Genomic DNA, 15,974 nt, shown 5'->3' on the forward strand with positions numbered 1-15,974 from the left:
TGAGGATTGCAGAAATTCCAAAAAAAGTGGTTGACCTTTGGCCTTCGTTGACCTTTTGGCCTACGCTAATCTCAAAAATAGTGGGTGGTTGAATTCAGTTAGCCGATATGTAAATCCCAGTCAAGGTAAATCCGCAATATCCCAGTCAAGGTAATCAGGGTATCCCCGACCATCAAACTAAATGTTCGCCATAGTTCACAGATGTTCGATGAGCGTTGTGTCAGGTCAGATTTTTCGATTCAAACAGACATTCTGACACCATGCAACAAGATGGCGGCACCGGAAAGGGTTTAATTATGCAAGTCACATGACATCCTGCAGTGCCGCGCAGAGCAGAAACGAATAATATTATTAAACACACATTACATTTTTTCCCTCTAATTCTTCTTCCTCTGTGTTTTTCTTCGTATTTTCTTCCTCATAATATTTGGCCCCTCACTTCTTTTTTTTCCGTTCTCCAATTTTCCTCAGCGCCATCTTGGCGGGCCATTCCAATCGCCGACGTCGTACGGGTGACGGTGAATCAACCCATCAGGCGGACTTCTGAGATTAAAACGTCGGCGAATCAACATCGTGAGAAAATCTTTCACTTGTTGTCGATCGACGTTAATCTTGAGCAACCGTCACTTTTCCTCGTTTTCGTTTGACGTTGGGTGAACGTTTCTGTGAGGAATTCGGTTTTTCTTGTTCAAACCCGTTTGTTTTCATGCAATGTTTAACGATCCCACTGGTATAAATGTAAAGATTCTCATTTTTATTTTGTCTCAATATCGCGATCTCACTCACGATTGTTCGCCATTTTGTGAGTGGAATCGAAATTTCGGGTAAGCGGCCTTGCTTGCTTAAATTGGTATTTCCTTTGCTAGTTTCCCCTCAGATACTTTGTAGTTCTTTCGTTTTAGTTTATTCCTCGGTGTTTTATTAAGTTTTATGTGATATGTAAGAAATCCCATCGTTTACCGAATATACGACCGTTCTTTGTCGCTGTTGCGCAGTTTCCCGCCACTGCGGAAAATCGCCGTTCTTATGCTGATTTACTTAGGCCTACTTGGATTTACTTGGATGAAGTAAATTTGGATTTATTCTTAATTTAAAGATTTAATCTTTGGCCGTTTTTAAATCTCCAAATAATCGCACGCATTCCTATTTTTTGTTTATATATTTTGTATATGAATAAGATGACAGAAATGCAAAATAAAAATTGTAAAAAAAAAATCTGTCATTTTAAGATTCTTCACTGTGGTATTTGTAATGTTTTGCCAACCTCTCCTCTCCCACCCTCCTCCCCGACAAGGTCGGAGATAGGGGGACGGGAGGGAGGGGCCGAGACGGGTGGGAGGGAGGGGCAGCGACGGCTAGAGTCCCTTTATAGAGGGACTCTAGCGACGGGTGGAAGGGAGGGGCGGATACGGGTGGGGGGGATGGGGCGGAGACGGGGTGAAGGGAGGGGCGGAGACGGGTGGGAGGGAGGGGCGGAGACGGGTTGGAGGGAGGGGCGGAGACGGGTGGGAGGGAGGGGCGGAGACGGGTGGGAGGGAGGGGCGGATACGGGAGGGGGGATGGGGCGGATACGGGAGGGGGGATGGGGCGGATACGGGAGGGGGGATGGGGCGGATACGGGTGGGGGGATGGGGCGGATACGGGTGGGGGGAAGGGGCGGATACGGGTGGGGGGATGGGGAGGATACGGGTGGGGGGATGGGGCGGATACGGGTGGGGGGATGGGGCGGAGACGGGTGGGGGGATGGGGCGGATATGGGTGGGGTGATGGGGCGGATACGGGTGGGGGGATGGGGCGGGGACGGGTGGGGGCATGGGGCGGAGACGGGTGGGGGCATGGGTCGGATACGGGTGGGGGCATGGGGCGGAGACGGGTGGGGGGATGGGGCGGAGACGGGTGGGGGGATGGGGCGGAGACGGGTGGGTGGATGGGGCGGAGACGGGTGGGTGGATGGGGCGGAAACGGGTGGGGGTAGGGGGCGGAGACGGGTGGGGGGATGGGGCGGAGACGGGTGGGGGGGAGGGGGAGTGGACATTAAAAATTGAGCTCTGTCCGATCGACCAACCAATCATCCGTTCATTTACTTTTGTGTTCGTGATTTTTCAAAAACCGTTGAACATTTAGCTTTCACTAGTGGGCCTGGTGGTCCCTCAGTCCAAGTTTCATTGGTCCAAATTTGCTTGCTGTTTTGCTTGAGCCTTTTACCAACCAATCCCAGATGTGCTCGGGCCAGGGCGGGAGGGATGGGGGCAATCTCTTCACTTCCATGGTGACAGACACGGAGGTATATAATATGGAGAGCCAATTGGCCACCTCGCAGCATTAGCCGCCGTGAAGCCACCGGAAATAGTCTGGCGGCCATATTGGGAAGCCGATCGTAAGCCTGTCAAAGCAAAGGCGTGGCGCACTGATGATGCAGCTGGAGCGAATTTTAGGACCGCCGACTATTTAATTAATATAGAAAACTAATATTTGAACTGATATTCGGGCTCAGAATCCCGTTCTTTAAGGAAATGGTGTTCATTAAGTTTGAAGTTGGTTCTAGACGCATTTTTCCTGGGGAATCCAATGGTTTAGAGCTTGTTTGAAAAAAAAGTGCCCAAAATTACCGCTCGGTGTTCTTTATCGTTCTTCTCATGACCCAATCACCCACTAGTAGGAATAAGAATCCTGACATGTTACACCCCTGTTTAACTCCTGTCTTCACCTTGAACCATTCTGTTGTTTCACCTTGGTCGACGACCGCACATTGAAAGTCTTGGTAAAGGGCTTTTACAAGGTTCACTAATTTTCCAGGTATGCTGTATTTCTTCATTATGACCCAGACTTTCTCTGGGCAAGGAGTCGAAAGCTTTCTAGAAATCTATAAAATTGAGGTACATCGTCGTTTGCCATTCTTTGGCTTGTTCTATAATATTCCTCAATATAAAGATCTGATTTGTTGTCATGTTATATGATGTTACTTAATTCAGTCATTATATTGTAACTAAGATGTGTATGTTTCTATTACCGAGATGTTAGAAACCACGCAGATATAATGATAACCAGAGTTTATTCTACACTGACATGGGTCAGCAACACATCAACAGTGAGTCAGTCACATAAATGACATGAAACGCTGTCATGTAGTTAACCCACACAATTCACAGTTAACCCACAAAACACACCCACACCATGTAGAGATGAGGTCGCTCTTATATTTCAGCTTGCTCTGGTGTTGCCTCACTGGTGAGCAAACAGGACCAGTTTGCAATATTTTTTCCTGATGCGCTCTTCCTTCATGTCATCATCGAGTGTTCTCACAACATGATGGAAACGTATCTTGCTGTATGATTGTGATACAGAATGTATTAAAGCAAACACATGGTTGCTGTCTGCCTCACAGTCAAACATGTGCCGATCCAAGGAAGCAAATGTAGACCGACCGACCTCAGAAAGGACAGAAGTGGAAATTGCCACTCTTATCCCACTTTCACGAGGCATTTTGCCATTGCTTACAGCCAGGAGCCTCTTGACACAGCGTTCAGTCGCCTCACAGACACGAACAACACTGTGCGAGGGAACTATGAGGCCACCCCTGTTCTTGGTAACAATCAGGCCGTACATTGGTGTGGTTTGCCATTCTTCGTTGTTACTGGTCAATGCAGAAAGACATTGGCTACACTTCAGAGTCTTCCTCACCATCCTCACCACATAGCCGGCAATATAGCCAACACATGACTCTGTAAAGATGGAAAGTTGCTCAAAATTTGGAATATCCGCATAGTCGTGGTCCTCTTTTGCCGGCGATCTCAACTCCAGGTCGTATCGTCTGGCCACCAAAATGTCGTGACTCTCGTCAGGCACAGCCTGCTTTGCAACGCACTTGAAGGAAGCCGCATTCAGGATTCTGGTTGAGTCCTGTGCAGAACAGTTCCCACTTGCAGACTTGATGTCATGTCGCATCAAGAGGCGCTTATATGCGGCAACAAACTGCCGGGCCGTTGGGTTATTCCCACTTCCACATGCAATGCGGACCGCTCCAAAGAAAAGTTCAATGTGGTCTTGGCTCATTTTGTACGTGAGCAGGTATCGCAGGGGAGATGAGGCAGGTTTGACATATGTGAAATACAAAATTTTGACACTCTCTATGCAGATCATGAAACCAATGAAGGGGGTTTTCAAACGCGTATTGGTCATAACTTGACCATTCATGTTTTTGATGTTGGACAAGTAACTGTAGGCAGTATCCAGGAATGGCAGGAAAAGTCCTTCTCGTGATGTCATGAGTGGTGCCTTGTAGTTTCGTGCCAATGGATTGCGAGAATTTAGAATGTCAAACAGTTTGTCCAATGTTTCAATGTATTGGCAGGTAGCCTCACTGCCCTGAAATTCTGATAGTTGCAAAGTGTCCCTGCAAAACCGAATTGCATCTGCCACACTAGTGCTCAATGTCTGAGCAGCTGTGTCCACCTTCATGACATTGCTCTTCCACTCGATGTGTTTCCGGGAGAGCTTATTTCCCAGACGCAAGCCTTCCCTCTTCTGCAGATCAAAGAGTGCCTGGATGTATTTCCACGCGATGACTTTTTTGTTGCCATCCTCCATCATTTTCATGGATCCAAGACAGTTTCTTGCAAGTTTAAGCATGTGACATGCATCGAGTACAACACAAATTTTCTTTTCGGGATTTGCTGGGTGGGGAAATGTTGGTTTCACATTCTGCGGCGTGATGTCGGCACCTAGCTCACGTAACATTGTCAAATGAGCGGACGGTCCATCGCAAGTTAAGGAAACCACCTCTGCACCGATATCATGCAATTTTAGTAGACATTGTGTCACCAAATTCGCCTGTTCCTTCCCCGACAATCCATTTATCATAAAGTATGCTACAGGCACTTTCCAACTGTCATTCAGTGCAACCAGCATGAAAACCAGTGCGTTGCTGGCCTGGGGAGCACTGTCATCTTGGACTCCGTTTCCGATGTCGACGTACCCCAATACCTTGTCCCCTAAAAAGTCAATTGCCTTCATGATGGCCATCTCGTCTAACATCAGGCTACACAGTGTTCTCTTGCCAGTCTCCTTCTCTGCTTTAAACCGGCTCTCTAGTGCTTGGAATACAACTGCACTAAAACCAGGTGAACCATCAATTGCGCTATACCATTTCCGGATTGTGGATGGACTTGGCAGTGCCAAGTCGAATGTCTCTCGAACATAGTCGTATCCTTTAGCAGAATAAAATTGAAGAGTGAGTGCGAAAGCTTTGATGACTGGATCGTATTCATCTCTCGAGCGCAGACACAATCGGCTTCCCAATATGGCCGCCAAGCAACTTCCGCTAGCTTCAGCCGACAGCCGTCATTGGCTCTCCAGTTTATTATATACCTCCGTGGTGACAGACAGCTTAGAGACTCAGGGGACTTCAAAATAATTTAATACTTACTTTATTACCCTCGCCTGAAGAGAGGGTATTGCATTTGTGTCTGTTTTTTTGGTCCACCCAGAATAAATATGATTTTCTCTGGAACCATTGGTCTGATTGTCAGGAAATTTTCACCATCGGTGCAACTCCACCTGTAGAATTTTAAAATTAGAATTATGACGTCATAGGTCACGTGGTATGGGCGCCATCTTGGAAAAACCGAAAAACTTTGCACCTCTATATCTCCCAAAGTGCTGCATAGAAAAAATTGGGACATTGCTCATTGTAAAGAACTCTCCATGGGGAATAAAATATGTTAATGATGATGTCATAAGTGCCTCCGTTATGATGTCATAATTCGACAAGTACAAAACTTCATCCAATCAAGATGAAATTTCTTGAGCGGCATCTAGGGATAAACTGGTGGAGAAAAAAAAATTATGACGTCATCGGTGACGTGGTCGCCGCCATTTCTTTTTTAACACAAAAGCCTTAAAACCATGGCAAACACATCCTAGCGAGGGTCTGCAATCTATGATTGCTCTTTCTAGTTTGCTAACTGGTATCTCCACCCAGGTCATACTATCCTCTTCAACTAAAGTATCAAACAAGCCCGGCTACGCCGCTGTTGGACTTTCGGTCTTGTTTAATTTTTTGATTGAAATTATCCCTAAACAAGGGTGAAAGCTACTCAAGGTTTTTGGGTTGTATATAGTGCAGTACTCTTATCGATAATAATCGGCACTCACACTGACTCCAATCGGCTGATGCTGATTGCCGAAAAATTGCTGATATCGGCCTGTGCTGATTACCGATATCGGCCCAGCGCTAATTATGTTATTGCACTGAAATAACCTCAGAGTGGGCCCCAGTGTCCATCCCTAACTCCGTTTGTAAGTACGTCAGTGAACATTTGACTAAAACATCTCACAAACCACCGGAACGATTATGGACAAAATTTGGTATGATGCACCAGGACAACAAGGTCTCAAGGGGTTGTTTTTTTTTTTGTTTTTTTTTTGTTTTTTTGTTGTTGTTGTATACAGAATCGAGGCTTGTGAAAGCGCTAACATTTATTTCACAAACAAATCAAACAGACAAACAAAATATATAAAAAGAGGGAGCGGAGACAAGATGGGGAGAGAAGGGGAAGCACACAAACGCAACATTTGAGACCAGGGGGAATGTGTGGGAGGGAGAGGGCTTGGGGAGAGGAGGCGTGGGAAGGGGGGGGGGGGGTGGTGGGAGAAGTAACTCCCATCCAGATGTGCTTCCGATGCGGGGATGAAACGGGGGTTTGCCCCAAATATTGGTATTTCATTCAAAAATCTTCTCATAAACCTGCAGATAGACACAGACCAAACCCATCATGAGTCATCTGGACAATGCCCTAATCTAGAGGTGTGCTCCTCATGGCCGTATCTCCCTCAGAAAGGGGGCCACCGGCCCCATTCCCGAATCCATCATTTTCACTAAAACATCTCCACAACTACCAGAGCGATACGGACCAAATTTGGTACAATGCATCAGAACAGTCAGGTCTCATGGAGTTGTGCTTCCTATCCGGATACGCCCATTTAAAGGAGATAAAAGGGGGTTTAGCCTCAGTCAGGTAATTTATTTGAAAATCTCAGAAACCGTTGCGAAATAACCATCAGTTCCCCATGGGGTTTATTTTATTAGTTACTAGCCGAAAGCACCTGGCGTTGCCCGGGTTCTTTTTGAATGAATTTATTACTATAATTCAGCTTTTACTCGCGGCCGGAGAAGATTGACTACTATAATTCAGCTCAGCTTTTAATTGCGAAATGGGCCCAGCCCGGCCGAAGCGGCCTCGCCACCTAGCCCATAACTTTCCCGGGACCCGTCCCGACATTTTTGGTTCTTTTTTTTAATGCATTTACAACTACTAGGGCATGCCCGTACTATATATATATCTAAAAGTATATCCCCCCCCCCCCCCTCTATTTACATGCAATGGTTTGGTCCAAAGCTAACGGCTTGCGAGTACGGTGACAATCCCCCCCCCCTCTATTTACATGAAATGGTTTGGTCCAAAGCTAACGGCTAGCGGAGTTTGGTAAAGAAATCGCCATAGCGTGCACAAATGCGCAGGAAAGCGAAAGAATCGCAAATTAGTTTTAATTAGTTGTAAAACATAGTTTAACGCCAACATAGCGGCAACATAGTTTGCCAACGTGAAATAAATGAATACGCTCTCAAATGTGCCAAAAAAAAAAACAAAACGCTACCCGTACGCTCTACCCCGCCCGTACGCCCGTAAACAAAAAAAACAACGCTCTTCGCTTCCGCCCTTCGCTCTGACTGAATTGGGAGAAATAATGCGCATAAGAAATCGAGAAATTATTATTTTCTCCGGAAGAAATCGAATTACGTACCGTAATGGCGCACGCGCTGGGCTCAGCATCAGCTCGCTCTCACATCGGCCACGCCTACGCAATAACGCGTTCTGTGATTGGATGCCGGAAGTGCAGTCCTCACTGTCCGGAAGGTCGTATATCGCAGTTACGATGAATCGCAAATTAGTTTTTATTAGTTTTAAAACATAGTTTAACGGCAACATAGTTTGCAAACGTGAAATAAATGAATACGCTCTCAAATGTGCCATCCGAGGCAGAGTGTGTCCGCCACGTTCGGCACACGCGATAGCTCGCTGCTCTCTGATTGGTTGAATCGTTTTTTGGACATAGCTCGGTAAGTAATTGTCCGATTAATATGAAACCTTGAAAAGGCACATCCTCGGGTCCCCAGCAATATACCTGGCAAGTTTCAAGTATATCGGACCGGTAGTTGTCGAGAAACAGCGGTCACAGACATACAAACAAACAAACAAACGTACAAACAAACATACACACAGAGATTAGTGGAATTATAGATAGATAATTCAGCTTTTACCCGCGGCCGTAGAAGATTGACTATAATTCAGCTCACCTTTTAATTTGCGAAATGGGCCCGGCCCGGCCGAAGCGGCCTCAACCGGCCTCGCCACCGAGCCTAAAACCTTCCCGGGGCCCGTCCCGACATTTTTTGTATTGGAGGTCTCTTCCTATCTTTCACCGTTCAAGAGACAGGCCTGCGGATTTCACGGAAACGATCGTTACCGGTAGCGTGTCGGTAACGTGATAGCAAAAACACGGAACCGAAAGTACGTTTCCCATCGCAGAAAGGCAGTGTAAGGCAAAAAGATGTAGTGTTTACCTTCACGTGTGATTTGCTGCTAACTATTTTAGAAGTTGAGTTTTATTTCCAACAAAATTAGGCCGGCAAAGCAGATAGCATGTAGTTTCCCACATTCAGGTTCGCGATATGACTTCCGCTTTGACGGACATGCGCATCGGTCTAAATCACAGACTTCCTTTTCAAAATGGCATCCGTTGCTATGCGAAAAATAAACGAAAATGTCGCCTTAAAAACATTACGAAAATGGTCATTCAGCGACGATTTTGAAGCGGAATGCGATGGGGAAGGCTTGGTCACATTGCTTCGCTGCAAAGTGTGTGCTACTCATTGCACAGACATACGGAAGGAGGCATCGCGCCGGGGCATAAGCGGTCCACCACTGACGGCGATTGTGAACGGCGTGACCTATATTCACAGGGTAAAGGGAGACACTGGCAACCGAACCTACTGCAGTACATTTGTTCCAATCCAGAATTTATTTAACAAATACTTAGGCCTATATCAGTACTGGGTAGGCCTATATTACTTTGCTAAACGCAAATAATTTCAATATTAAAACAGAAAGATTGATAACAATTTACAACAACAATAGTCCTTAAATAATAAATAAATACAATATCATTGACATTTAAAAAATGAACAAAAATTTTATGATATTAATTTATTAATTTTAAAACAAGATAAGCCCATCAAAGACAGAATTTGCTCTTCTCTGATAATAAACATCAACCTCAATAATGAACATGCGTTAATTACATTGCATACATGTAAATGACAGGATTTATTATTGGAGACTACATTTTTGTCCCGCGTCGCACCGCGGAGCGAAAGGGGGACTATGGTTTTCCCCTCCGTCCGTGTGTGCGTGCGTGCGTAAGCGAAGGACCGAATTCTAATTAGGTGTGTGGGTGCAACTAGGCATATGGAAGAAGCCTATTGAAAATTAGGTCGCCACGTCAAAATCCAATATGGCCGCCGCCATGTATGTCTGACACCATGTATGTCTGAACCTTGTGAGCAGAATATCTTGAAAAATAAGCGAAGTACCAACTTCTAATCTGGTGTGTGGGTGTATCTAGGCATAAGGAAGAACGCCATTGAAAATTGGGTCGCAACGTCAAAATCCAAGATGGCCACCTTGGATATGCCTGAACCTTGTGAGCGAAATATGTTGAAAAATAAACGAACTGCCAACTTCTAATCTGGTGTGTGGGTGTATCTATGCATAAGGAAGAATGCTATTGAAAATTTGGTCGCCACGTCAAAATTCAAGATGGCCACTGCCATGTACAGTCACGTGAAAAAGTAAGTACACCCCTTGTAAAGTTTTGACTTTTTCAACATATTTCAACATACAGCTATTTGATCTTCATTTCAACAATATTGACAGATAAAGGTGATATAATATAACAAATATCATGAAACATTTACATTTTGTAGTCCATTGTATAATTTAAATAAACATAAATGCAAATTTCGCACGTGGAAAAAGTAAGTACACCCTTGGCTCTAATAGGTGGTATTGCCCCCTTTGGCAGAAACAACCTCAAGTAGGCATTTCTTATAACTGTCTACCAGTCTCTGACATCGACTGGGAGAAATTTTTGCCCACTCCTCCATGCAGAATTCTTTCAGCTGTGCGATGTTTGAGGGGTTTCTTGCATGCACAGCTCGTTTCAAATCCCCCCACAACATCTCGATGGGATTTAGATCTGGGCTTTGACTTGGCCATTCCAGAACCCTCCATATCTTTCTTTTCAGCCATTCCTTGGTGGATTTACTGGTATGTTTAGGGTCATTGTCATGTTGCAAGGTCCACCTTCGGTTGAGCTTCAACTTTCCGACAGATGGCCTCACATTATCCTCAAGCACCCTCTGGTACAATTGAAGAATTCATTGTGGATTCTATGATGGTGAGCTGCCCAGGCCCTGATACAGCAAAGCTGCCCCAAACCATAATATTTCCACCACCATGCTTTACAGTTGGTATCAGGTTCTTGTGGTCAAATGCTGTGTTTGGTTTTCACCAAACATGTCTTCTGGGACTGTGGCCAAATAGCTCTACCCTTTGACTCATCTGTCCAGAGCACATTGTTCCAGAAGTGCTGGTCTTTGCCCAGGTGTTCATTGGCAAACTTTCGTCTTGCCCGGATGTTCTTTCTGGACAGCAAAGGTTTCCTCCTGGCACACCTCCCATGTAGATCAAATTTGTGCAACCTCTTTCTAATGGTAGACTCGTGCACTTAGACTTCAACGTGCACTTAGATTTGGTTTCAGACCTGGACACTCTACTCTGGACATGCTGCTTCTGCTTTCTCAACAATGGATGGAGGTCCTCAATGCCAAACAGGAAATTAGAACAGTCTCCCTTGACATATCACGTGCCTTCGATACGGTCTGGCACCCCGCTCTGCTCACCAAACTCTCCTCTTTTGGTATCAATGGAAATCTCCACGCATGGCTGGCGGACTTCCTCTCTAGTCGTAGTCAACGTGTGGCCCTGAATGGGTTTCTCTCATCTCCTCTTCCTGTTCAGGCTGGAGTTCCACAAGGCAGTGTTCTGGGCCCTGTGCTTTTTCTGGTCTTCATCAATGATCTCTCTGACTCTCTTGAAAATCCTCTGTATCTCTTTGCTGATGACTCTACTCTCTGTCGCTCCATTCTTCATCCCTCAGATCGGCAGTCTGCTACCTCCTCACTCTCTGCAGACCTGGACAAAATCACAGACTGGGCAAACAAGTGGAACATGTCTTTCAATCCTGACAAATCTCACACTCTTACGATGTCTCTCCGAAAAGACCAACTGGACAACCCTCCCATCCACTTTCTGAATAATCCTCTCCAAGAAGTTCTGTCACTCAAGCTTTTGGGTCTCACTATCTGCCATGATCTTTCCTGGGAAAACCACATTTCAAATCTGGCCTCCAAAGCCAGTCGCCGACTGGGCATCCTCCGTCGTGCAAAGTCCTTCCTTGGCACACCTGAGCTCCTCACCACATACAAGGCTTTCATCCGCAGCTCAATGGAATACTGCTCTCCCCTCTGGGCTGGTGCTCCTGCCTCACACCTAGCTCGTCTTCACACTGTTGAAACCAAAGCATTCAGAATCATTGGAAGAATCTCCCGCGATGAAGCTAACTCCAAGGGCCTCTCACTCACTCACCGCAGGCAGGTTGGTGGTCTTTCCATCTTCTACCAACTCCTCTCTGGCCTTGCCCCCCCAGCTCTCTATGGCTCTGTCCCGCAAATATTCCTACAGGTCGCACAAGATCTGCCTGCAACCCTCTTATGGTCAAACTGCCAAAATCAAGACTCTCTGCTCACCTTCACTCCTTCATTCCTCTCTTCTCCCGCCTCTGGAACAAACTGCCTCACTCTCTTCAATCCCACTCCACCCTCCAGGTCTTTAAAACTGCTGTTCACCACCATCTCTTATCTTCCCCCATCCAAAAGCTTGATCTTTTCTACCCCCGCTAATTTCACCCCAATTCCACTTTTTTGAAATACCAACTTCTGTCCTGGAAGTCCTTGGTGTCCTTGTGTTTTATACTTCTCCCTCCACCCCCCCCCCACCCCCTCCCCACGCCTCCTCCCCCCAAGCCCTCTCCCTTCCACACATCTCCCTGCTCTCAAATGTTGTGTTTGTGTGCTTCCCCTTCTCTCCCCATCTTGTTTTCCGCTCCCTCTTTTTGTGTGTTTTGTTTGTCTGGTTGATTTGTTTGGAAGTAAATGTTAGCTCTTTCACGAGCCTCGATTCAGTATACAAAAAAAACAAAAAAAAACAAAAAAAAAAACAGTGGCAAGAGCTACCTGTAGGTCCCGTGATGACATTCTGGGGTTCTTGGAGACTTCTTTCAGCATCTTGCGGTCTGCTCTCGGGCTGAACTTGCTGGGGCGGCCTGGCCTGAACAAGTTGGCAGTTGTTTGGAATCTTCTCCACTTGTAGATGATCTTCCGGACAGTCGAATGATTGATTTCAAATTGTTTGGAGATCTTTTTAAATCCCTTCCCAGACTCGTAGGCATCTATAACCTTCTTTCAGAAGGCCTCAGAGAGCTCTTTTGATCTCGGCATGGTGACACTGCACACTTGAACAACAAAGCGCAAACAAAACTAAATGTCTGAGGTTTAAATAAGACAGGTTCCTCCAAGATCCTCTCTAACGATGTTCTAATCATTTGCACCTGAGCTGGTGCACCTGATTCTAATTTTAGGTATTTGAAGTAGTGATAAATGTAGGGGTGTACTTACTTTTTCCACATGCGAAATTTGCATTTATGTTTATTTAAATTATACAATGGACTACAAAATGTAAATGTTTCATGATATTTGTTATATTATATCACCTTTATATATCAATATTGTTGAAATGAAGATCAAATAGCTGTATGTTGAAATATGTTGAAAAAGTCAAAACTTTACATGGGGTGGGTGTACTTACTTTTTCACGTGACTGTGTGTCTGAACCTTGTGAGCGGAATATCTTGAAAAATAAGCGAAGTTCTAATCTGGTGTGTGGGTGTATCTATGCATAAGGGAGAACGCTATTGAAAATTGGGTCGCCACGTCAAAATCCAAGATGGCCGCCGCCATGTATGTCTGAACCTTGTGAGCGAAATATCTTGAAAAATAAACGAACTACTAACTTCTAATCTGGTGTGTAGGTGTATCTACGCATAAGGGAGAACGCTATTGAAAATTGGGTCGCCACATCAAAATCCAAGATGGCCGCCTTGCGTCTTCCACTTTGTCAACACATCACTTCAACGACGGGGGACCTAGGCGTAACGCTTGTTAATTTTGTATTACAAATGTTTTGCTTTACAAATTCTAAAGGAAAAAAAATCGTTTCCCATTAGGTTTTGGCACGGAACCGGAATTTTGTTTCCCATCGGTTCCCATAAACTTAAATCACGGAACTGAAAAACGGTTACCGATGAGATCTGAAATCCCCAGGCCTGAGAGATTAGCTTGCGCAGACAAACAAACAAACAAAAACTTTCTTTTATATATATAGAATAGACTAGCCGAAAGCACCCGGCGTTGCCCGGGTTCTTTTTGAATGAATTTACTACTATAATTCAGCTTTTACTCGCGGCCCCGTAGAAGATTGACGACTATAATTCCGCTCAGCTTTTAATTGCGAAATGAGCCCAGCCTGGCCAAGGTGGGCCTCGACCGGCCTCGCCACCTAGCCTATAACCTTCCCGGGGCCCATCCCGACATTTTTGCTTCTTTTAGAATGCATTCATGACTATAATTCAGCTTTTACTTGCGGCCGTAGAAGATTGACTACTATAATTCAGCTCAGCTTTTAATTGCGAAATGGCCCCGGCCCGGCCGAAGCGGCCTCGACCGGTCTCGCCACCTCGCCTAAAACTTTCCCGGGGCCCGTCCCGACATTTTTTGTATTAGAGGTTTCCTCCTATCTTTCACCGTTCAGGAGATTAGCTTGCGCAGACAAACAAACAAAAACTTTCTTTTGTATATATAATAAATAAATAAATAATATATATAATAGATAGAAGATAGAAGATAGATCATAACAATTTTATAATGAATACTGTGTACGTATGCAATTCTTTTTTCCTATCAAAGTTAAATGGAGTCTAGTTTTGTTCATTCAACCATCTATGATTAACGTTGCACCATCGGTATAGCGGCTGAATTCAGTGTCATTGTCTCAAGCAGAACGCTCACTCATTTTTCATAAATAAGAGAAGAACTCACCTCAAATGCATCCTTTGTTTGTTTTGAATGTTGCAACTGGTGCTCATAATTTCTTTTACTGCCACAGATCACTTTTGTGAATCCAGCAATCTACTGTTTTGTTCATGACATGGAGCACTGTCATGAGTTCACGGATCATTCTGCAGTTATTACGGATATGGAGAAAACCCAGTCTGGAGACTTTATTCCTTCTTCCAGCATCCTAGGTTCTGTCTCCAGGCTTCTTGATGACAGTGACAACACCATGGAAGATAGATTTTGTGAACGGTAATAGAGCAGCATCAAAATACAAACGTATTGCTCTTAAGCAACTGGGTTTTCTTTTTTGTAATAATACTGTTATTGTATAAGTTGTTTAGTCATGATTACTCTTTCTTTTTGAGTAAAGGGTTTGTTGTACTCGTGCTTTCATTTTGGGTAAGATGATTGTCATACATTTATAGCAACATCTGCAGCAAGTGCAAGCTCGGTGACACAAATTTAATTGGCAAAACATTATCTTATTGTCTGAACTGCCTTAATCTTGGTTTATAATTTCAATCAAACCATGTATTTTTATTCACTGAAAGAATGTTGGGTAATTGTCGAATAATTTATTACCTCCGCCACCAAAGGTGGATGGAGCTTATGTTTTCACTCCTGTCTGTCTGTTTTTATTAAGTAACATTGACTTTTCATGTTCTTATTTTCAGCAATGAACGTGCTGGCTTGCAAGATGCTTCTTTGATTTTGGACAAAAAAAGTGGCAAGGAAGCAAACTTTCAAAGCTGCAATGGTAATGATACGAGTACCAAGGCTTCTTTTGAAGATATTTATGAAGAAAAAGAAATTCAGGGAAAGCCACACGTTACGTTTTCTAATAATTCTGAAATGTGGAAACCAAATTTGACATGGGCACCTTTGCTTTGTACACAGCCTCCTGTTGTTAATCAGTCCAACGAGTCAAATAATCTGTTTCCATATCTTGATTATGGCAATGTGTCGAGACCATTTTTCGAAAAATCTGAAAACAATTGCTCATTTGAAGAATACAATGAAAACGAGGAGCTGTATTCAAATGAGGCTTGTAGTAACCCTGAAAGGAAAATTACATCTGGATGGCAAGGGTATGGATGCAGTTCAAGCCCTCGGGAAATACGTCATGGTTCCGATGAAACTTTCTTCCAACCAGCGCACTCCTTTAGCAGTGTTCGTTGTGCAGATGAGAGTAAAGAAGCAAACCGACTCTCTTCCTTTTCTAGTAGAGATAATTTTGATGCTTGTTTTCCTCAAAATGATATGAGTTTTGGAAATAGGACAGAGGAAGAAGAAGCTTCCAAATCATTTGGAAATACTCCTGCATGGAACTCTTTCCTTGCAGTTGGTTATCAGAGGAAAGAAGAAAAATATAGTAACAAACTTGAAAGGCAATTGCCTTTTCAAAAAGAGAGCAATGAAAACGGCATGTTTCCGCTCATGCAACCAGAGATTGCATCTGCACTTCAAATGTATCATGAAGATTATTCAGAACCTTCGAAGATGCAATCTGCCCAAAGTACGACTTTCCCAACGGCTCAGCATTGTGCAGGAACTTTCAGTTCGCTTTGTGACCAAAATAGAATGTTTACTCCCCAAAACAGCATTTCTCATTATGGTACAA

At 44.5% G+C, this 15,974-nt stretch overlaps 1 long non-coding RNA gene across 1 annotated transcript; it reads left to right on the top strand.

The window, feature by feature from the left end:
• The first annotated feature begins 505 nt into the window (after positions 1 to 505).
• Positions 506 to 15,431, top strand: LOC144892822 (uncharacterized). The gene is made up of 3 exons (XR_013623968.1): positions 506 to 573; positions 14,403 to 14,602; positions 15,028 to 15,431. It is a non-coding gene; the product is annotated as an uncharacterized LOC144892822 (long non-coding RNA).
• Positions 15,432 to 15,974: the final 543 nt, after the last annotated feature.

This window comes from Myxine glutinosa, chromosome 7 (genome assembly GCF_964187855.1).
Source record: "Myxine glutinosa chromosome 7, kmMyxGlut1.1, whole genome shotgun sequence".
Classification (NCBI taxonomy): Eukaryota; Metazoa; Chordata; class Myxini; order Myxiniformes; family Myxinidae; genus Myxine; species Myxine glutinosa.